Here is a 23833-nt window from a genome sequence, read left to right as displayed (position 1 = left end):
TTTTGGCCAACCCAATATAGAAGCTAACACTAATGGGATTTGTCTTCAGCACTAAATTACCAGCATTTATAACATGATAAAGGGATTTTGTGAATAGTTGAAGTAAGCAGTAAATATTAAATAACATTTTAAGACTTCCTAAAATATCTATGTAGCTATTCCCAGGTTGTTGATTAAGGACCAAATAGAAAAAAACTTGGCTTAAAGCATTCTACCTAATAAAAAATTGTAATGGGGCTTGGTTTTCATTCTTTTATCCACTTCAGGGAACAAGTGTACTGTTTTAATTATTGATGAAATGATTTTTATATCAATGAGAGTTCGAAGAAAAAATTTTTAGAGCCACTGGGGAAATTACTGTCTTCTAAACCAATGCAGTATAAAACTATGCATCATCATTGGAATGAGCAATATGATAAAAAAATTTTGGTAAGCAAAAGTCCTCCTACACTCAAGAAGTTTAAATTTTTCTCATAAGTTTACATGAAATGTCATAGACTTAGTCATGAATAAAATTAAAGTTGCACTGTCAGCCTGAAACTAGTTCAACATGCCATGACAGAAATGTATGGAAATGTCCTGCATTTTGTAAAAAATATATATATATTTTTCTTAACCCACATAGAGACAGGCCTGGGAAGTTTACGTGCAGCAACAAGCAGAGTTGTCTGCGACACTCAGGGTTCACTGTGGGCTGCCTGAACGATGAACTGGGCAGGAGCTGGACCCGATATCAGAGAGCAGGGTCTTCGGTAGGGTGGCCTTAACGTTTCCAGGAGCCAGCATCTAGATTCTGAGGCCACTTTTGTTAAAAGTTGGCACCCCAAATCTCGACTGGCTGGTATCAAATAGCTTGTGTATTCCCTCGCTGACATGGCTAGACATGACCTGTATAGATGGAGGCCCCACAGGGTGGAAAGGGCCCCTTCAGCTGAAATGTGGGTACAGCAGTGTCCCGGCTGGGATGTGCTCCTCTGTGGGATGGCTGGAGAAGAGAGAAAGCTGTGGAGACTCCTTCTCTGGCTGATCCATGTCTTATTAGTTTTTTTCTTTTCTCCTGATAAAGTTTATTCTTGAACCCATGTTGATGTTAGATGATTAGTCCCAAACTCTCATCACTGCAGGGGACACCTAGATAGCACTCGCCTTCACATATTTTTTTAAAATCAAGCAAAAAAAAATACCTAGGAATAAACCTAACCAAAGAGGTAAAAAGACCTGTATTCAGAAAACTACATAACACTCAGGAAAGAAATCAAGGAAGACACAAACAAATGGAAGCATAAACCATGTTCATGGATTGGAAGAATTAATATCATCAAAATGTCCATACTACCCAAAGCAATTTACACGTTCACTGCAATACCTATTAAAGTACCAATGGCTTATTTCACAGACGTAGAACAAAAACTTCAAAAATTTATATGGAACCATAAACAACCCTGAATAACTGCTGCAATTTTGAGAAAGAAGAGTAAAGTAGGAGGGACCACAATACCTGACACTAAATTATACTACAAGGCCACTGTAATCAAAACAGCCTGATACTGGCATAAAAACAGGCACATAGACCAATGGAACAGAACAGAGAGCCCAGAAATAAACCCAAGTCTCTATGATCAATTAATATTTGACAAAGGAGGCAGCAACATAAAATGGAGTAAAAAAGCCTCTTCAACAAATGGTGTTGGGAGAACTGGACAGCTATGTGCAAAAAAATGAAACTCAAGCACCAACTGACGCCTTACACAAAAATAAATTCAAGGCAGATAAAAGACTTAAATATAAACTGTGACACCATTAAAGTCCTAGAGGAGAACATAGGTAGGAAAATCTCAGATATTTCATGCAGAAACATTTTTACTGACATGTCCCCTAGAGCAAGGAACATAAAGGAAAGAATAAACAAATGGGACCTAATCAAAATGAAAGGCTTCTGCACGGCTATAGAAAACAGTATCAAAATAAAAAGAGAACCAACTGTGTGGCAAAACATATTTGCCAATGATATCTCAGACAACGGTTTAATCTCCAAAATATATAAAGAACTTACACGACTCCACTCTAAGAAGACAAGCAACCCAATTAAAAAATGAGCAAAGGACTTGAACAGACACTTCTCCAAGGAGGGCATACAGAGGATCCAAAGACACATGAAATGATGTTCAATATCTCTAGCTATCAGAGAGATACAGATTAAAACCACAATGAGATACCACTTCACATCAGACAGAATGGCCATCATAAACAAAGCAACAAACAAGTGTTGGAGAGGTTGTGGAGAAAAGGGGACCCTAGTACACTGTTGGTGGGACTGCAGACTGGTACAACCACTATGGAAAGCAGTATGGAACTTCCTCAGAAAACTAAAAATGGATCTGCCTTTTGACCCAGCAATTCCACTGCTGGGACTATATCCTAAGAACCCTGAAACACCAATCCAAAAGAACCTTTGCACCTCTATGTTCATAGCACAATTTACAATAGCTAAGTGCTAGAAGCAACCTAGATGCCCATCAGTAAATGAATGGATCAAAAAACTATGGTACATTTACACAATGGAATTCTATGCAGCAGAAAGAAAGGAGCTCCTACCCTTTGCAACAGCTTGGATGGAGCTGGAAAGCATTATGCTAAGTGAAATAAGCCAGGCAGTGTAAGACAGATACCATATGATCTCACCTTTAACAGGAACCTAAACAACAAAACAAAGAAACAAGCAAAATATAGTCAAAGACACTGAAATTGAGGACAGGCTGACAGTGACCAGAGGGTAGAGAAGAGGGAATTTCAGGGGAGAATGGGAAGAGTTTACAGGAACAAATTTAAAGGACACATGGACAAAAACCGGGGGGGGGGGTGGTAATGGGAGGGAAGTGGTGAGGGATGGGTGGGTGGGCTGGAATGGGAGTAAAAAGCAGAAAACTGTACTTGAACAATGATTAAAATAATATTTAAAAAGATTATAAAAAATCAGCAGTCTTCAGTGGGACAAACATCCAATGACTTCTCAATATTTATCATATAGCTATACTTAAATAAAATTGTATCACTGTTTCATATAAAGATTAAAGATTCACAAAGAACACATAACATTTTATCTGAAGTAGGAACAGCATAATAAAAAGTCCATTTCAAGAATTAGGCATTTCTCCCATAACAAGATTATTTTTGTTATGTATACTTGAGCACTTACCGGATTTCATTTTCTTTTTCTTTATTTTTTTACATTTTTTATTGTTGTTCAAGTACAGTTTCCTGCCTTTTCCTCCTACCCCTCTCCATCATTTTCAACTTTTATAATTATAGACCTAATGACAGATTTCAGATGTACTCAGACTTAATTCAGGTCACAATCCCAAATAATAGTTAATTTTGTTACATGACATCAAGTTCCTTCAATATTAATTTTGAAAAATAGCTAGGGAAGTAAATCTGCATCACAAGCTTATACATGGTGCTATAAATTCAATATAAAAGGTATCTGGGATATTCATTACCTTTTATCATCATTTTTATTACAGACATTGGAGGGTTAACTGAGTTGCAAGCTCACCTTGTCATCATCTTTAGTTTGGTGGACCAGCGTTATAGTGCCAACTCTTGGCTGGGACAAAGCTGTGCTTAGATCCTGTTTCCAGCACAGAAGTCTTTGTCTTCCAAAAGATTAGGTGAGCGGGATGGGAATAATGCGACCACCACACAGGACTGATCACAGGACTGTACCAGATGGCTGGGGAACCACTTTACTCATGGAACTGTTCTCCTAGTCAGCCCGGGGTGTTTCGTGTTTTTTTCCCCCCTTGTGGTTCTACTGATGTGTGCCTGCAACTCTCTAGAGCACTTCCAAGTCTATATTTGTTGAAGGACATTTCTTTTTTGTGTGTTACTGAGGCCAAACATATCACTGAGGTCAGATTTGACATCTTCTCTCATAGAAAATCTGTCGGCAAATCTGTACCTTGATAATATGTTCAGAGCCTGAATACTTCCTATCATGTCACCATCTCCGCCGATCACTGTGGCCAGGCCGTTACATTTCTTTCTTGCTTGGATTATAGCAATAACTTGTAAATAAATGTTCTTTATCTTTTTACCTTTGCCCCCAATAATTTATTCTTTTAAGCATACATCAGATCATATAATTTCTTTGTTCAGAAGTGGTAATGGGGGAGTCTTATAGGACTAAGCCTTTAACATTAACCTGTGGAATCTGAAGCTGGGGCAGAATTCGGCTAGGTTATAGGATACCCTGCTTGTCTCGGGAACTGCTTGGTGATTTGTAGGGAGAAAAACACACCCACAGTAGAATTTTAAAATGTACTTTAAACTTTAAATCAGTAATACTTTTACATGTTTTAAAAATTGAAATTTTGTACAAGGGCATACTTTGAGAAGTCTCAATCTCTGTGTTCTTGTCACTTATATGCATTTCACCACCAAATAAATCTATTTAATAGCTCCTTATAGATTCTCTGGTATTTCTGCATGCCATTATTAAACAAATAAAGCCAGAGATTCTCAATAATCCCTTTCCTACGCATGCAGTGTCTTTCTCATTTAACAGTATGTTCTGAGTTTCTGCTTATTAGTACTTTAAAGAACTAGCTGCGTAATACACCATGGAGACTGTACCAAAGTTACATGAAATAGTTCCCTATGCTGAAGCGTGAGTCTTGTCGAGCCAAAATACAACTCATGTTTTAAGTAACTGATTTTGACTGTCAAGTCGATGAACATAAAGCCAAAATCATGGAGACTGGAAACTTGCTCATTATTGTCACCTTGTCTAGAGTTATATATAGGTATCCAGTTTTTGCATTATTTCAAGACAAAGGAAGATAAATGTCAGTGTAATGACAGCTATGCAGAACATGTATTACACTTCTTTGGAAGAGGTTTCTCTTCTAAGGAAGGTGGCTTATACTGTTTGATTATAAAATGAACATTAATTCACTAGCTACCATATCTTCTGCTTTTGACATTTTTGTAATATCTTACCTACATTCTTCTTTGAGGGAAATGCAGTTCATCTGTAAATTGCTCTGACATTTTGGCATACTGATAGTGTCTTTAAAATTATAAAATTCCATTATACAATCCTAACACTGTAAAATGATTGTTTTTCAGAAGAGGGTCAAGCTCTACGTTAAAACATGTGAATATGGATTGATTTGGAGTCACATGTCAAAGTTTCAAATTTTTCCTCTGATGGAAGAGAGGAACGAAGATTTTAGACTTTTTAAGAAAACACTATTGATCTTCGCTTTAAAAAAATTATTTGGCTGCCTTAGCTGAAGCTATTTTGATCGACACGGCATTTAGCAACACAATTCAGAAACTGCTCTGATTTATATTGTCACAAGAGGCATGCTGACCCCTACAACATGTGCAAATGTGAATGTCCGTAAAAATTCAGACCTGGATGGTGAACATGTGGGACGGCAGCCTCATAGTGGAGGCAGGTTCCGACTACAAGATGGAGCAAGGAGGATATCCCCTTCCACCGTGGGATTGCGGAACTTCTCTGGGGGCACTTTGCAAGTGGACGTCTGTGGGTGGATGTCTATGGGAGGTGAGGCAGGCGTGGTCCTGGTGTCCATGCAGACGTGCTCCAGGAAATTGAGAGGATGCCTTTTTTAAATGATTTACTTTGAAGGTTATAGGCCCACCATTTCTGCTAAATGGGCAAAAAAAAAGCATTGCAAAAGTTACAAAGTGCGCCCGCCCCCACACACACTGTTATCAGAGTCTCCTGTTTAGAAGGAGGTAGGGAGACAATAATAAGCTCTTTTGTGTTTTTACTTTTGGAACAAGAAAAGAAAGATGAATAAAATTACTCCTGTTTGTGGTTTACTTATCTAGCCTAAACTCATTTATGTTATCCTATCTTGATGAGATAACATTTTGGGAAGAATTTTAGAGACCAAAGCGACTTCATTTGTATTTTCAATGGAGTTTAAATTATCTCCCCCAATTGGATCTGGTCTACTTTTTTTTTAAAGTGTTGAGATTCAAAGAAAATCTAATTTTAACTGGAAATTTAGGTCAGAAGCTGCTGTGTTCCCCATATAAGACATGTATACTATGTTTAGACATGCTAAATGATAGTTTCCTGTCAGATTTTTAAAGACAAAGGTATAAGTCAGACTATATTCAAAAAAGCTATCAATAGTTTTTAGACAATACAAGGTTTAATTGTATAAGATCAAATTAGTAAAATTTGAAAGTGTGCCATATAAGTAATATACATATACTTTAAAAGCAAAATCCTAAAGAAAATAAGCCCAGGTCCTCATTATACCCCTCCCCCAATGATACAGGACACAGGAAGTTTTATTCTGAATTGAGCTCAAAGAAATTGCAATATTTAGAAGAGTGGCATGATCTGATTTATATAAATATCTTTTCAAACATTCAACTACTGCAGCAGGGATATTAACATCTGTTAGTGATTTAACATACTATGTGCCCAATAGATTATTTACCTCAGAATGAAAAAATAATAAATCAAAACCCCATAAGTCCCAAAGCTATTTTCTAATCTATTATTATAGATTATTATATGAAATGTTAAAGGGATTTATCTAAGAAAAAAAGATTAAAAACATCTTTATTTTTTACAACGGTAAAATGACAACAAACTCACAGTTACTAACAACCACACCTAAAACAAAAACAAACTCAGCAAACAACTAGAACAGAGACAGAACCACAGAAATGGAGATCACATGGAGAGTTATCAGCAGGGGAGTGGGAGGGGGAGAGAGGGGGAAAAGGTACAGAGAATAAGTAGCATAGATTGTAGGTAGGAAATAGACAGGGGGAGGTTAAGGATAGTATAGGAAATGTAGAAGCCAAAGAACTTATATGTGTGACCCATGGACATGAACTAAAGTGGGGGCGGCGGGGGGCTGTGGCTGGGAGGGGCTGTGCAGGGAAGAGGGGAATAAGGGGGGGAAATGGGACAACCATAATAGCATAATCAATAAAATATATTATTTAAAAACAAACAAACCAAAAGAGGACACCTAATGAACCTATGAAACAACAAATGAAACTTTGGCAGGCCTGTTCTGAACACCATATGGTATGGAAACACACATGGGCCTCTTAGCATTCTCTGTATCATCTATTATTATTCAGGCTCACTTTCTCCCACACGCTTTCGTTACCAGAAATTAATTGATAAATTTTCTACCAACTAAAATATGTTTCATGAGAACCAAATTGCATAGCTATGCTTTATAGTCTAGAACATATTTTGACATATACTAAACACTTATAAATGCTTAGTCAATGTTTACCTCCTGGAAGGCTCTGTAACAGTGGAAAATGGTAATGGTGGGAAGTTGCAACCCACCCCACCATTCTTTTGACATTGTCTCTGTAAGTGCCAACTTGGACAAGTGTGAATGCACACCGGACCATCACTTGCCTTACTAGAATGGACTGTGCTTATCTGCATGTAGAGAACTTTGAAGCCCCCTCTCTTGATCTCTCTGTTCTGGTCCCCTCTCCTTCCTTATAAAAAAAACCTCTACCTCCAGTAGAAGGTGGAGATAGGCTTTGAAACATGAGTCCCTCATCTTCCAGATGGCTGGCACCTGCAAATAAACTACTTTCCTTTACATCAGCACCTGCCTCTAGACTACTGGTTTTTGTAGTGACAGGCAGCCAGACCTGTGTTTTGGTTATAGCCCTGTTACCCAGTGTAACCATCATGGAGGCAGGGGGCTTCAAAAGGTGAATTTGGGGGTGATAGAGTTCAGTCCATAAAAGGCAGTGAGAGGGTCCACCTTTCATCATGACCATGGAGCTCCTGTTTCTGTGATGTTTCACACAGATGCTATAGTGTCCCCTAAACTTGCACTCAATTTTAGAGAGATGGAAGGACAAACTATGAAAATCTGCTGCATAGCCAGTCCAGTGAATGTTAGAACCAGGCTGGATGCAATTCCTACTCATAATACTTGTGCCTGAGCATGACAGTTGCTCAACAGGGCGCATAAACAGCAGTGGTGTGAGCAACCAAAGCAGAATGCCAGTAAGGGAGTCAGCAGGGATAAATGAGGTTTACCTGATTTCATCCATTTGCTATGATGCTATGAAAAAACAGTGCCTCATTTTTGCTTTTTAGCAATATCTTCTTTCATAGTTGCCCTCAGGGTATAGTTGAAAGAGATGTTGGTCTCATATTGTGTGGGGCTAGGATATTACACTGGAGGAGCCTGGATGTATCTCTCCTAAAGGAAGTAATGTGTTAAGAGCAGAAATGCCCATGAGAATCAGTTTAGGGCTCTGCAATTCTGAGGTTATACCTGGATACTCAGCAGCTCTTTCATCAGATTGAGAGGCTAGTAGGCAAGGGTAGCTATAGTCGATCTTTGGTCTCCTCTAGGACTTCGCTGAGACCAGGAGGTAGAAAGGGCTTCTTGGTACTGCTGCGTGGGGTTGGCAGATCAAGACTTTCCACTAGGCTTTCATTGATATTACCCTGGCTTGGGAAGGTGGGGGGTGGACACCTCATTAATGCTCTTCATTACTGCCTCTATTAACCTCGTAGTGGGGTGGCCTTGTTGTCACTGAGTGTTAGAGAATTTCCTGACTCTTCACTACAGGACCTTTGACACCACCCCAGAGAAAAGAGGGAGGAGCGGAAATCTACTCATGCCGTAGGAGTGGGGGCATTCGCTTACCACCTGGTAGGGATGGATGTCCTGGCTTCCACTTGACCTTCTCTGACTTCACTTTGGCAGGGGATCGAGGCAGGTCATCACAGCCTGGCAGGGATGGGAGTCGAATGTCTCCCCTCAGCCTGTGCTGGTGGAAGTGGGAGTGAGACTGCAACTTCTCACTTCATGTTTAGCAAACTAGGGTGATCGTTATTTAAAAGTTTTGTCTTTCTGGGTTTCCCTTTTCCTGGTTCTTTACTAGCAAGAGCAAGTTTCTCTTGAGGCTTTTTGTTTTTAATCTTAGCTCATTGCTGCCAGCTTCTCCAATTCTTAGTCTGGGATCCATGAGACCAAATGAAAGTCCAAGAAATTCATGCCATCCCTCGGGTTTTGAGGTCCCTAGATGGTCTGTCTTCTTGTCTTCGCCTTCAGGGTATACTTATGTTTGTTTTATGTGCAATATCCAGGGGGTTCCTTGTGCTTAATAAGAGGAATAGAGCAAAGCATGTTTACTACCTCATCCCCAAACTAAGCTCAGAAACTGAATTTTTGTTTCAATTTACTTGTATTTTCTTATTTCACATAATAGTACTTTATTTTTTTTTGTGAATGAGATCTGCAACTACCAGAAAAATGTGATGTGAAAAATTAAGTAACATAGACAAATACTATAGAAAGAAGGAAAAGTATTGCCATTAAGAACAAGTGCCTCTTATGTAATATGCAAAAATGACTATGAGAGAATGAAATAAGTGGTTTTCACCATAGAAGGTTGGTTCTTGGAGGTGATGCATTTGTTAACTATAGGTAATATGTTGTATAGCAATTCTCTAAACTGTATTCAATTTGCATATCTGAAACTTTGTACCTACTGGACACCATCTCCTCGTTTTCTTCTTCCCCCAGCCCCCAGGGTCCACAATCCTACCCTCTGCTTCCATGAGTTGGACTATTTTGGATGCCTCAGGTAAGTGGAATCAGTATTTGTCTTTCCATTACTGGCCTATTTCATTTAGCTTAATGTCCTCCAGGCTCATCCGTGTTGTCACATATGCTAGGATTTCCTTCTTTTCTAAGGCAGAATAATATTCTGTTGTGTAAAGAGTACACAACTTTTCAGATGTGGGAAAATAAAGAGGATGGTAATCCCTGGGTGGGGGACGAGATGACGCAGATGAGAAAGTGATGGAATTAGGAGGCAATAAAATGTGGAGGAAGGCGGGTGAGAGCAAATGAAGTGGGAGATGGATGAAAGGAGTAAAGATACTGAGTAATTACAGCATCACCGAATCTACCCAGGTTACAAAAGAAAAAAGCACATAAGATATATGCAAATTTAAAAAGCGGTGTAGAATGTACACTTAAAAATATGTCTGGGTAAAAGACTAAGAAATGAAACAGGAAAACCTAGATTATGGAGAGCAAAGTAATGGAACGCTAATGACATAGATATAACTAGCCTTTGAGAAAGATCAGAGAAAAACCTTACAAAAAGCAGAGAAATTTGTCATAAGTTATGAAGAAATTACTGGGAGGTTTCCCCTCTCCCCCAATAAATATTATAAGCTTTAGAAAATCTTGATTTAAAGAAGTGGCTTAAGTTCATTTTTTAAGGCAGGATAGATGCAGGGTTGGGCAAAAGGGGGTTTATAGTTGTTTGTACATGAAACACAGAGTTTATTCTTGTATTATTATGATAACCTGCATGTCTTTTCCATGTGAACAAGTATAAACCCACTTTTTCCCACTCCTGTATACTAAGTGACTTTAACTGAATACCAAAATCTGACAAAAAAAGCACAAAATGAAATAAGTGAAGTGTGTATACCAAGCAAATACATATATATTCCAATGTAAAATATTAGCAGATTTAATACAATAATAAACTACATATCATTCTAGCAATAGTTTATTAGCTTGTTTAAGACCAGTTTTTCTAACCAAGAACAATTGGAAAATGTAGGAGAAAACCGGAAAAGAAATCAAGGAAATCCTTGAGGGCCCAGAGTCTTGACGTGAAAGAAACCCCAAGGCCTAAGTGCAGAATTTGGCACTACTCCCTTCCCTTCCTTTCCCTTCCCTTCCCTTCCCTTCCCTTCCCTTCCCTTCCCTTCCCTTCCCTTCCCTTCCCTCCCCTCCCCTTCCCCTCCCCTCCCCTCCCTCCCCTCCCCTTCCCCTTCCCTCCCTCCCCTCCCTCCCCTCCCCCTCCCCCTCCCCCCTCCCCCTCCCCCTCCCCTCCCCTCCCCCTCCCTCCCCTCCCCTCCCCCTCCCCCTCCCCTTCCCTTCCCTTCCCTTCCCTTCCCTTCCCTTCCCTTCCCTTCCTCTCTCTTTTCTTTTTTTGAGGAATTTGCTGCTGTGTGTTAGCAACTGAGAGATGGACGATGAGGAGGACTTTCACAACTCTGTGGGGCAGGTGGGGGAAACGGGGTCCAAACTAGTTAAGTAGGAGGTGCCGTGATAAAGATGTCAGGCTTTCGGCAGGGGTTGCACACTGCGAATAAGGGAAAAAACAGACCCACCCCGAAGACTGAAGGTGATGTTCAACTCTTTCCAGTCACTGATTAGGTTAGGTAGCTTGGTCCTTACCCCAGGTTTTCAGAAACAAAAGGAAATATTTGTTTGAAGGAAAAATAGCACTCACAGCTTCAATTTGTCTCTAGTTTTTCATAAGTATTATGTGGCGTTCAATGAAAAATAATCAACACGCAAAAAAAAAAAGTAATCATACCCTGGTCCTTTCTCCCTGGTGGCTAGAGTTGGGCCACCCAAGTCTTTGGAAAGCAGTCTCCAGGGAAGCGCTGACTGACAGCACCCACCAGGCACCCTAAGGAGCCAATGAGTTGTCACATCAAGGCCGCACTTTCCCCAGGCTGTTCCCAGCAGTGACTGAGTGTGGCAGGTGTTTCATAGGTGGGACATTTCTGTCTAATGCCCAGGACAACTTTCCATTCACACTTTCAGAGTCTTTCAAAGTCAAGAATTGATAGATGAATAAAATATTTCTAGGCAAAAAAGGAAAATAATGTATTATCATCCAGTGCGTCATCTTATTGTAAGAGCTTCTTCACATACTATTTTGTGGCAAAAACCTGGACCTCTCAATTTGTTAAAAGAATGTGTGGTCATATTCTTTTATTTTTATAATGTGTGTCCTCCAAACTTTATATAGTTCGTAGGGGCACAAACACAAAAGGCAGGCATATATACAAAGGTGATTGGAAAGAAATCGAAGATGTAGGAAAATGTTGAAAATTATTAGGTTGATCATTCTCCTAGGGTTTCTAAATCTGAAAATGAAAATAACTTTTGTAATTATGGAGCAGAAATGGCTATCATCTCTCTTCAATAAAATTATGAGATGTTCACAATTTCAAAAGTGTTGAATTTTTATGATTTGCATGTGAGGAGAATGTGAAATGAACATGACTAAGAACTTATTAGAGAGGCATTTGGAATCTGAAATATTTATAAAGTGGATATATTTCAATTCATAAGCTTTCATTTCATGGACATCATCTTATTAGAACCTAGATGACGTAGAGTAAAACTTTGGATACTACGATTAAATGTTATCACAATTTCCAGTGAAGTCGGTTTTACTATCCTTTTATTCTCACTTTTGTAAATATTCATGAAATAACAAAATATGAAAACAAAAGGTCCTTTGCATCTAAGCAGTAAAAGTTGATGGCTATTCTTACTGGCATAATTGAAGGTTAATACAGCCATATGCTTTAACTAATTACCCCTACTCTTCCTCACAATATTTACTCCAAGGACCAACTCCATCAAAATATATGTTCCATTTCCAAACTGGCTGGAACTGTTCTCATCATGTTTGAATAAAATGTACTATGGAATATTCACTTTCTGATAGTTCTCAGTGAATCTATTCTATTTCCAAGTTGCTTGGAAAAATGTTTAAGTAGGTTGCAATTTCAACTACAGAATATCAGATATCTAACAAGTATTTACTGGCACATTCCAGCCAAATTTAGAAATCTTGTCGATTCCCGTGAATAGATGACAGGTGATATAAACAAGGCTGACGGGAAATTTCCTTGGTATTCATGCAGCACTCCGGGTAGCATTTATAAAGCCTGAAATTTCACTTTATATGGGAGAGAAATGTAGTAGAATCATCTTCATCTTTTGTGTGCATATCGAAAACTTGAATACTGAATGAATCTTTTAACTCATCTCTGAATGTCTCTTTTAGTACACAGACACAAACACACACCCAGTGGTGACTGAACTGTATTTCAACATATTAAGATTTTCTGCTTTTGATATCCTAACATTGCTGAGCTGTCTTATTAAGACCAGTTTTCCTTCCAAGAGCAATTAAAATTTCAAGGAGCTGCAAAAGAAAAAAAAAACGTGTGAAATCAAGCTGAGACTTGAGCGACAAAGATCCTGGAGCACAGGGAAGCCCACTGTGTGAGACCCGATTCACCGAAATTGACACAGCATGTCTTGTACCTTGAGAGAAATTGAATAGGTAAATAGAAATTTTCCTACAAAGGAAACTTCAGACATAGATTACTTTGCTGATTAATTCTATTAAATGTTTGAAGTATAAATAATACCCAAATTATAACTCCTTCAGAATGGAGGGGCATTATTTACTCATTTTATGAGGACAGCATAAATTTGTGATCAAGGCTGTAAAAGATGTTTCTAGGAAAGCAAAATGTAAACCAACATCCCCCATGAATGCTGACACAAAAACCCTCAACAAAATGTAAATTAATCAAACACAGTAATATATAAATAATTGCTAATGTAATGTGACTAAGTAGGGGTTTTCTTGGAATTAAACTTTTATTTTACATTCAAACATTGATAATCAAATTCCAGTTTCCACTGAGAATGCAGGAAGCAAAATTAGAAAAGACTGCGGTATATTTACACAATGGAATACTACACAACAGAAAGAAAGAAGGAAGTCCTACCTTTTGAGACAGTGTGGAGGGAACTGGAGACTATTATGCTAAGTGAAATAAGCCAGTCGGCAAAAGACAAATACCATATGATCTCACTTATAACTGGGATCTAATGAACAAAATTAACTAACGAGAAAAATAGAACCAGAGACATGGAAACGTGGAACAGACTGGTAGCTATAGGAGGGGAGGAGGAAAGAGGGGAACAGTGGAAGGAAGGGGCAGGGGCCAGTCAAAGAACATGTATGAATGACACATGGACACAGACAACGGAGAGGAGACTGACTGGGTGGGTGGGCTGGGCTGGGTAGAGGGGGGGGGGAAAAGGGGGGAAGAATGGGACAACTGTAATAGAATAAACACTAAACAAATGTTGTTCCCATTCTTATTAGAACAAAACCCAAATTCTGGGGAACCTGAGAAGTGATGATTTTTCTTGAGCCCATCTGAGAGTTGCAGGGCAACCAACAAGGCCAAAATCTAAGGAGGGACAAGAGCCTGCAGGCAGAAGCAGGGGGCAAACCCCTGGTAACACTGAGCAGGTGCAGCGAGAGACCGGCAAGAATTCAGGTGAAATAGTTTACCTGGAGGCCTGGTGTGTGATGATGGAAGGTGATGGGGCTTCTGAGAACTGAAGCTATGACAGGAGGGTGCAAGTGGTCCCCAGTGAGCAAGAATCATGCAAAAACATCCCTTCATGGTGCAGATCTGGGGGTGGAACCCTATAACAGTTGCTGCAGTAGTGCCATGAAATTCCACCAGTGATTGCCTCTGTGGCATGCTATGCCTCTGTTGATGGACGATGTCTTTGCTCCTGTGGTCTCTGAAAGTGGAATTTGGTCATCTCTAAACTAGATCATCTAAGAAGCAATGTTGAGCTTCTATGGAAAGAGAAAGTGTAAGATTTTCAAGTTTATACTATGCAGGAAATGAAAGAACAAAACAGGAGAGGCTTTATCTTTCTTCTAGTTCCTCTGAAATGTGTGGCTCTGTCCCTGTGCAAATGAACTGGGTGACGCTAAGTTGTTAACCTCATTGTTCTTCTCACTGGAAACTTCCTGAAGAAAGTCTTACTTCTGCTGAGGCAGTTTGTACCAGGAGGAAACGCCAGCACTGGTTAATTCTGACTAATATAAGTCTAAGGAAATATGTCCTGCTATGATATTTACCAACTATTAATTTATATTTCCTTTCAACAAGTATTAATCTAGTGGCACTTTTGTGTCAATCAGTCCCTTATATAATGGGAATTTATGGAATTTACATATTGAATGGAAGACGACAATTTATCAAATAACGACGAGAGGAAGTTTATCATACCTGAGATCAGTGTTGTTAAAAGAGAGACTGATCATTCTTTGATAGCTTATTACAAAAGACTCTGGTTTTGCTTGGGTTGTTACACAGGGCTTCCCTGAGAAACCATGTGGGCTGAGATCAAAAGAATAAAGAGAGGAAGGATGGGGAACAGGGCTGGCTGTGGGACATTCACAGAGAGGATACCAAAGGCCTGTGTGCAATAGCCCTGTGGCAGGAGGGCCACGGGATCCAGATGCTAAAAGAAGACATGTGACCTAGAGGGCAGAGACTTGAGGAGGCTTTGATAAGCCAAGAAGAGAGTGAGCCTGCCCTGTGGAAACCTAGCCGTTCTGAGAAAGAACTTCCTCTTTGTCCTAAAGGAAATGAAAAGCTTCCAGAGAGTTTTAAGCTAGGAAAAGCTGGGAGCAGCTCTGCATTTCGACTGGCCCCTTCTAGTAGTTGTGATGGGAGCAGCTGTGAGGGCAGCCAAAGAGGAAAACAATGGTTAAGAGACCCTGTGGTAACCAGGCTTGACACTGTGCATGTGGCCTTGAGGCATGGCTACTGCTGTTGTCTGTTGTCTTGTCCGTTTGACGGACTTTCTCAGGCCCAGCTGACTCAAAGAGTGTTCACTTTTTTTCCTATGCCAAGAAATGTAAGAGGAATGTGAGCTTGGCTATGAGTAGCTCGCTACCTAGTGCTTCTAGTCATGAGAGTTCCCAACGACAGTAATTTTAATAAATGAAATCAGTACTTTTTCTTAAGGGAACTCATAAGTATGCATTTTATTACCATAGCAGATATTTGACTCCCTAAAACTGGAATACAGTTACAAAGTTCTTTAGAACTGCCTTTTCCACACTGGAAATCATCCTACACCGTGAGCTGTCATAGCTGAGGCAATGACATTATAATGAAGTTATTGGTGTTTGTTGCTATAATGGGGGGGGGAGCCACAATTCTTATTCATAATGGCTTCTGTGAGCATAAATTGTATCATTGTGACCCTCAGATGCATTTTAAATGGCTTATCAAATACATAAATCAAAGGAACAGCTGCATAACTATTAAGCATTTGTGATGTGCTTTATTTTTAGGGGTCTGATACAATTTGAATTGCTTAAAAGGAAATTCATGTCATGTATGTCATGTTTGTTTCTTAGTGGGCACAAAATTAGGAAAACAGACCACTGTTTTGGCAAAATACTTGATTTTGTATTAACATTTCACAGGCAGGCCATGGGCTGTGCTGCTGGGAATGGAGGATGGGCATGACCTTGGAGAGTTCCTCGCCCACGTTCCCATTTGGGCGAATGTCGGCCTCTGTTTTCCTTTCTAAGCAGTACAGAAGGTACATTGACAACTGCTACACGCAGAGAGATGGTGTGGTCATTTTGGGTTGCTATGGGGACAAAGGTCTTTAACACTGTTGTCAATCCGTATTTTCTTGAAATAAACAAAATGTGTTTTAAATCATGTACTGTATCATGTCTTCCTTACTCCCAAAAAGGCTTCTTTTCCCACTGATCAGGAAAATGGAAGTTACAATTGCAAAAATAAAAAAGAGTGATTTTTTTAAATGAGGGCTGAGTAGTGCACCATCAGAAAATAACTAAGAGGTGGGAAGGACAGAAGAGAATTCACTTCCTCAAAGTCACAGAACCAGAGGCAGGGGCCGCTGTCATTGGCCCCGGAGGTCAGTGAGCTAGAGAGAGGGCAGGAGGGGCAGAGTGCTGGGGGCAGGGAAACGCCTTAGGACAACACAATTTCCGGATCAGAAATCAAAGGTGATGGAACAACCCTGGAAGTTACCACTGACCAATGTGTTCTCTCTGCTCCACTTTGCTATCTGTCTGTTATCCTTTATTTGGAAGCAAAGTAGAGTCAATACAGTATTTTTCCAGGCACTCCATGAATCTCAGGAAGCTTGTCATATCCATCCAGTTTCAAAGTTTCTTTTAGGCGTGGTGGCAAGACCCGGAATTCACAATCACGCTGGTATTCGAGAAGACGATGCGGACCTCACACCAGCTCTGCTCCTGCGTCTGAGGCACAGCCGTTGTCCTGCCCTTTGCTCATCTTCTTTGCTACCCGTCCGTGAGGAGGTGACATTAATTTGATAAGAAAAGAAAAGCATCCTCTGGTAAAGGCTTTTCTGTCAGTGAGATTTTAAGAACTTCTAAGGAATTGTGGTCCAGGGAAAGAAAGTTTAATTTTTCTGTTTGCTCCCAATCTTCTGATGTGGTCATACCCACATATAAAATGTTCTGGTTGAAGAGCATGTACAGTAGCTGTGGAGCTCTCAAAAGTGTCCTGAAACTTGGTTTTTAATGAATTAGGTTTTCATTAGAGAAATTTTTAGTTGAAATGGCTTTTAGAAAACTTGTCTGACTATGACTGTGTCTTTAAGTCACTGTACCTGGAGAGCGTGAGGGAACAAAAGAGAGACGGAGCACCTACAAAGTGTGTGTGTGTGTGTGTGTGTGTGCGCACTCGCGCATGTGGCAGAGACAGAGGGGGGAGGGGGAAGAGAGGAAGGGAGGGATGGAGGGAGGGAGAATTCAGTAGGCAGTGTCGGACAATTGCTTTACATTTGCACATAATGAGCTATTTCCTCCTTTCTGTTTTTTATAAGATTCTCTTCTGTTTATTGAACATGAGTTAAGCAAAAAAAAATGTTTTCTGAATTATCCTTTGATCTTAAACTTTTATTGAACTGTTTTTTGAAAATTTTTGTAAGAGTTTATTTGAGCCAAACTGACAACATTACTGGGAAGCAAGATCTCAAATGACATTTTAAAAATGTTGTTGTGTACGTGGAGACACGTCAGGAGTGACTGGCGATAAACCAGCCCCACCAAGGACAGAACCACGAAGCAGTGGGTCTCCATGGCCCCTGAGGCAGCAAATGCCCTCGTATGAAAACAAGCCAGATGTGACAATCAAAATACTCTGAGAGCAGATCACTTTTCCACTGTGGGGTGAGAGTGAAGTATGTTCAATATTTACAAAAACACATTCTGTATTCAATGATGCTTCGTGCCAAATATGCAGTGGGCAGATGGTTTCAATAGGTTGAACAAAGTGCAAGTATGAAAAGTGGGTTCGAATTATATTTAATTTGCACAAAAGGTATCCTTTTGTTTCTTTATATTGAAGCATTTCCTCTAAGAGCTAACTAATTTGCTAGCGGGATTAAAAGACCACCATTTTTCCACAGAGCCTTCTGCCAGTCTGTGAAAGCACCCTCGTGAGATTTCTCTTTAGAAAACCTCTTCAGCAGGTGTGATGAGGGCTGCGAGCCCTGGAAGTCTCGAGCTTCAGCCCAGCGAGCAGGCACAAGAGGCAGCTGGAGGTGTTGACCTGAACACTGGCGGATCCTCTGTACGGGGGGGAAATGACGGGTCCTTTTAGCTATTTGGTTTTTAAGACTCATTTCTGGATCTGACTGTCTAGGAGAAAAACCCATCTTCAACTCTCTGTTTTTACTTTTCTCTAGGGAAAGGTCCTTGGAATTGGAGGGGAAAAAAATAAGCTAGCAAACAAAAGAACTTCTGGCTAAGATATTAATAGACAGTTCCTGAAGACTGATTGCCAGGCTTCTGCTGGCATCCATGTGGGAATTGAAACTGGCTTTTCTTACCATCCTCCAGAAAGGAAGCTGCCTTAGGATTTTATCTATCAAGCAGCTCAGGTTTGTCTGCAGTTTAGAGATGTTAGGGCAGGCAACACAATTTAAATGAAAATTGTTCCACCTATTCCTTAATCCTTAGATTTTTGTACTAAAATTTGTACAGCATTATATACTCTTTTTTCTTTCCTATTATATTTCTTTTAAAAATATCTCTCAATATACTTGGTTTTTTTAAAAAAAATCTGTCTGAAATATGCATTTTGAAGAAAATATCTTGCTTTTAAAGTAACAAACACCAGAATAATTTTTACATTTTAGTTTTCACTTGGTTTAGAGTTGACATTCAGTATTATTTTATATTAGTTTCAGGTGTACAGCATAGTGGTGAGGCAATAAAACTACACTGAGAAAAAAAAATCAATTTTCTCTATTATAGCCCCTGCTAAGAATCAGTTAAAACATAATAATAGCACTCTTATTCATTTCAAGGAGCTTGGTGATTAGATCTTGTCTAAGTATCTTTCATTGTTTCTTTAAAAGTTCTGGTCTAGGTGCCATCTCTAATCTGCTGAACCAAAATCTTAGATGTTAAGGCCTTTATTCCAAAACACCTACAGGTGATTTTGCTGGACACTACTGGTTAAAAAGTACTTTAAGATTTAACTTCTGTTTTTATAGTCCTTTGAGGGGAATAGTTGTTTTATATGCCAATCCACTGGCTTAACTAATGACATTTTCTAAAGTCAGGAACCAGCCTTACATATAAAGTCACTCCTGCTTTTACTGATTTTGGAGTGTAACACACGGAGTTGTCCCTGGGACAAACAGCTTGATTATGAGTCAACACCATCAATCCAAGCTTCTGTCCTAGGGACTTTTGTTGGTTATGATAGAAAATTACACCATAAATTGTTTAATGACTTTTTATCCTAATAATAAAATTTATTTGAAATCTCAATATATAGCCCTGGCTGGTGTAGTTCAGTGGATTGAGCGTGGGCTGTGAACCAAAGCGTCACAGGTTCGATTCCCAGTCAGGCCACATACCTGGGTTGCAGGCCATGGCCCCCAGCAACCGCACATTGATGTTTCTTTCTCTCTCTCTTTCTCCCTCCCTTCCCTCTCTAAAAAATAAATAAATAAAATCTTTTAAAAATATATAAATATATAGATCTTTGTCAGTGTTTCTCAACCCTGCCTGTATACTATGGTCACTTAGGTCGCTTTTAAAATATATGATACTTGGATCTTATCCAAACATTCTGAGTTAGTTGCTTCCTGACTGATTTAGTTATATCTGGTGGAGATACAGAGTTTTGGAAGATCAAGTCAGGGAAACATGCAGAGAACATGAAACTATAGAGAGAAATGCCCAAAGCAAAGAAGAGAGCATTTGAGAATACCTACAGTGAGGAAGTTAAAAAAAATAGAAAAACTAAAATTAAACAGAGAAGACAAATCCAGGGGAGATCAGCTTATGATATAACCCCTGGATAAAGGGTGCAGGGTAATGAGGAGGGCCCGGTGTCAGACACCGCTGGGAGCTGGCTCCGGGACACATGCCCTGGATTTGGTGAACAGAAAGTTTCCAGTAGTTTTAGACAGAGGAGGAAGTGGGCGTAATCTGTCGGGAAAGAGAGAGGGTGGGGGAGGCATTGAAGAGGACATCTTCAGCAGTTTCACATTTGAAGGGAAGAAGGTAGCAAATTGAACTGAACATTTTGGGGAAGAGAACTGAAGAGAACTGAAAGTATTTGAAAGCAGGTAGCAAACAACACTTGAAAGAGAGCTTGAAAAATAACGTTGAGCAAAGGTATATTTTGAGAAGTGGCGAGGCTGAGAAATCATGGACCCCAAGGCCCTGCAGGAAAGAGGGCAATATCTACAATCAGAGGGCTCCGTTCGACAACACTTTGTTAAAGCCACATAAGATGTGATTTTGTGCAATCAAAGAATTTCACTGTGATTAAATTTCTTAACCACCCCGGGTGTCAATTTTTACTTCTATGAAATGGACATAGTGACAGTATCTTAAAGGGTTATTGTAAAAAAGTATGTGAGTAAATACAAATAAAGACTTTAAAGCAGCATCTAGCAGTGTCGCTGTGTTTTTATTATTACTTACACTTTGACCCACACTAGCTTTTATGTTTGTAGAAAATCACACATCAAAAGCATCCCTGCTATTCCTAAGACTTTTCTGAACTAGAAATTGGGATAGCTGGAATTCCCATAAATTGAACGTGGTCCTTGAGTGAAGGAGGGGCAAAGTCAGGCCGGTAGAAAAACCAAGGGCCCATGAAAAGGTAAAAATAATCTCTTCACTATAAAGCTGAACAGATTTTGGAATTGACTACTGCAGGAAATCATTTCCTTCTCTCAATAACTACTATGCTTCCTTCAATTCAGATTCAATTATTATGCTATGGGTATAATGATCTTCAAAAAATATAAAGCATCTCACACAAAGGGACCTGATGCCATTTATGTTCTCCATACAAGGCAGAAAGTTGGGGTTGTAGAAGGCAATTTTCCCCATTTTTTTATTATTAACATTATGCACAGGCCTTTTATTTTCTCCTTCTCCAAGTAATAACTTAGGGTATTAGAGGCGAGTGCCATTACTTTCCCAGGGCGGTCGTTCCGACGTGGCACAGCCTACTCATTACTGCTCACTTCTGTGTTTTGCTGGACCCCAGCGGCGCTGTTTCCCGATGTCTCCTCCAGGGGCGGTCTCTAGGGAGTCACCAAGCACTAATTGTAACCCGTTTCTTTCCTACCCTCAGAGACTCGTCCCAATTCCGGTTATTTAGTAAATAGTAAAACTTTACATTCACATAACATTTTAATGTTTCCATGCTTTTTACAGTATATAGTGCTGGTATCACTTGACTCCCAATATTTTTATTACAATTTCAAATTCAAAATGTCTGCAATGGTGGATTGGTTTAAAAACTCCTGTTTATCAAATGCAGTTGTTTTTTCTAAATTATGGCTCAAGATAGCGGCTAGTTTGTAGCAGCCTGAAAGTGTTTTCTTCTGCTTCCCATAAAAGCCTTCCAGTCCTGCCCTGCAGGCAGGTGGACCGCCTACCGAGGCTCCGCGGGGAAACAGACTTAGGCAGCAGAGCTAAGATCTAATGTTGTGTGCACCGCAGACGCAAGTTAGGTGTGGAGGCCACTGGGCTGCAGGCCAATGGGATAGAAGGTGCTCTCTGGTCAATGGAGGTGAAAAGTAGAAAGAAGAGAAAGAATGAAGATGCTGCACAACAGTTGAATGGCCTTTTTTTTTTCCCTGGAAGGCCTGGAAAGAATTCTTAAAACTCTCTGAGAGTGTTAGATGTGCAAAGATTTCACTAGAGGAGATTTCTCTGGGACAGACGATGGAGAAGGATCTGAAGACATACTGGGAGAGTCTCAGACTGGGAAGCAGATGTGACCCTGAAGAAGAGAGAGAAGACAAGGGTAGGCGCCCCGTACCAGCATGTGACCCCCTACACTGCCGTGAAGTGTAAAAAAGATTCAACAAGACCATCGGGAAGTGCATGAGCCAAATTTATTCATCTGAGATGTCCTGCGTCTGTCATGAATGGGCCCGCCTGAGCTTCCCCGCTGCATTCAGTCATCAGCTGGCAAGCGTGGTTTCCACAGAAATTGGTGATAAACTTCAGAGCAGCAGCAGGGTCCTTGGTCAGTGACTCTCTCAATAGCTGGTGGTCTGCGAGGCACACTCTCATGACAACCACAGAATCCGTATATGAGGTTCACACATTTGATATTTAAAATATGTATTTTTGATTGCCTTATATACTTTTTTGGGGCAACATGTTTCTGGTGTCCTTCAGGAGTAAGAGAAAAGAGGAATAGGCCCCTGGCTATACTTCACTTGAAAAATTAACAGGAAGTTGTGTAAGACACGCCCCTACATGCACTATGTGCCTACAGAGTGGCTTCTCCGGGTTTTCTTTTCTTAAATAGAGATCTTTAAAAGGTCAGGGCCCATGACTGAGCCTTAAAGATGCATCTGCCACAAGCCACACGGAGAGGGAAAGGCTCGGTGCTGATCCGAAGTCCTGGCTCTGCCACACGCCAATGGGGAAACACTGAATGATTATGTCACCTTGCCGGCCTTTGGGTTTCTCTTTAACAAAATGCTGAGGCTGTATTAGATTATCTTCGAGATCTCTTTCAGCTCAAAAATCTTTAGTTTTGAATGATGTTCGTTTGACTTTCAAACAGCAGCTCAACAAATTAGTTTATGTATTAAATATACTTATGATTGGCACCAAGCATTTTATTAGAAATATGTGGAGGAGGGGAGGTGGGAGGGGATAGTGGGGGGAAAGAGGAGAAGGGTTTTCAGGAACAACTATAAAGGACACATGGACAAAACCAAGGGGGGTGGGATCAGGAGAGGGAGGTGGGGATGGCTGGGGTGGCGAGGGGTTATGGTAGCGGGTGAATGCAGACAGCTGAACTTAAACAACAATAAAATAATTTTTAAAAAAAGAAATATGTGGAGGAAAGAAAGCACATCGCCTTACTTATCTACAAAGGCCACACGACTGTGTAGGCTCTGGAGGAAAAGGTGAAAATTAAGATTCCTACAGAAGTTGAAATGGGTTTCCACTGAGTGAAGGCTGCCCCAGCCCTGAGCAAACCAGAGGTCCTCTAACCCTGCTGAGTCCCTTGCTCCGTGTGTGTGGGCTACACTGTCTTTCAATCTTTGAGTTGCTAGTTGAGTTTTTTAAAAAATTATATTTCTCAATATGGGAAATCTGACTACTGACCACATGAACAATAGAGAGGATTTTTTATTGTTTTTAAGGGAACACATTTAAAAGATGCCCTACATTGGAGCATTGTTGCCTGACACATTTTGAATCTAACATGGGTGACTGGTTCTGAAGCTATTTAGGCTTCTTCCATTGGCTAGTTCGTGACAGTGGACATCAGGTGTCAAGAAGTTTTCTTATTTAAAGAAGTGTCGTAAAATCATCCTGAATCAGTATGTGAAGGTCTGTAGCCTTTTAAATTCATCAAATATGATTAAAATGGAAAGCCTTAATTAAAGCAAAACCAGTTCTAGTTTTAAATATTCTAAATGTTCTTTAGAAATAAATGTACTTGGTCAGAAAATTAAATGCTTCTGGGAGGAGAGCTCATGCATGAACAGCAGCAACTAGAAATAACACAAGTAATGGAAAAAGGCTTTTCTATTAGAAAATAGCATCTAGAAGTTTTAGGCACAGATCTCATGATATAACTTACTGGTGTACA

General features: G+C 40.0%; 1 pseudogene; it reads left to right on the top strand.

Annotated features, from left to right (window-relative positions):
• Positions 1-5370: 5370 nt before the first annotated feature.
• The window catches only part of LOC123827901, a 28196-nt pseudogene continuing 9733 nt past the window's right edge, over positions 5371-23833 (top strand).

The sequence above is a fragment of the Phyllostomus hastatus genome, unplaced genomic scaffold (assembly GCF_019186645.2).
Source record: "Phyllostomus hastatus isolate PE091 unplaced genomic scaffold, TTU_PhHast_1.1 phas_contig_137, whole genome shotgun sequence".
Taxonomy (NCBI): domain Eukaryota; kingdom Metazoa; phylum Chordata; class Mammalia; order Chiroptera; family Phyllostomidae; genus Phyllostomus; species Phyllostomus hastatus.
This window is presented reverse-complemented; position numbering and strand designations above follow the sequence as displayed.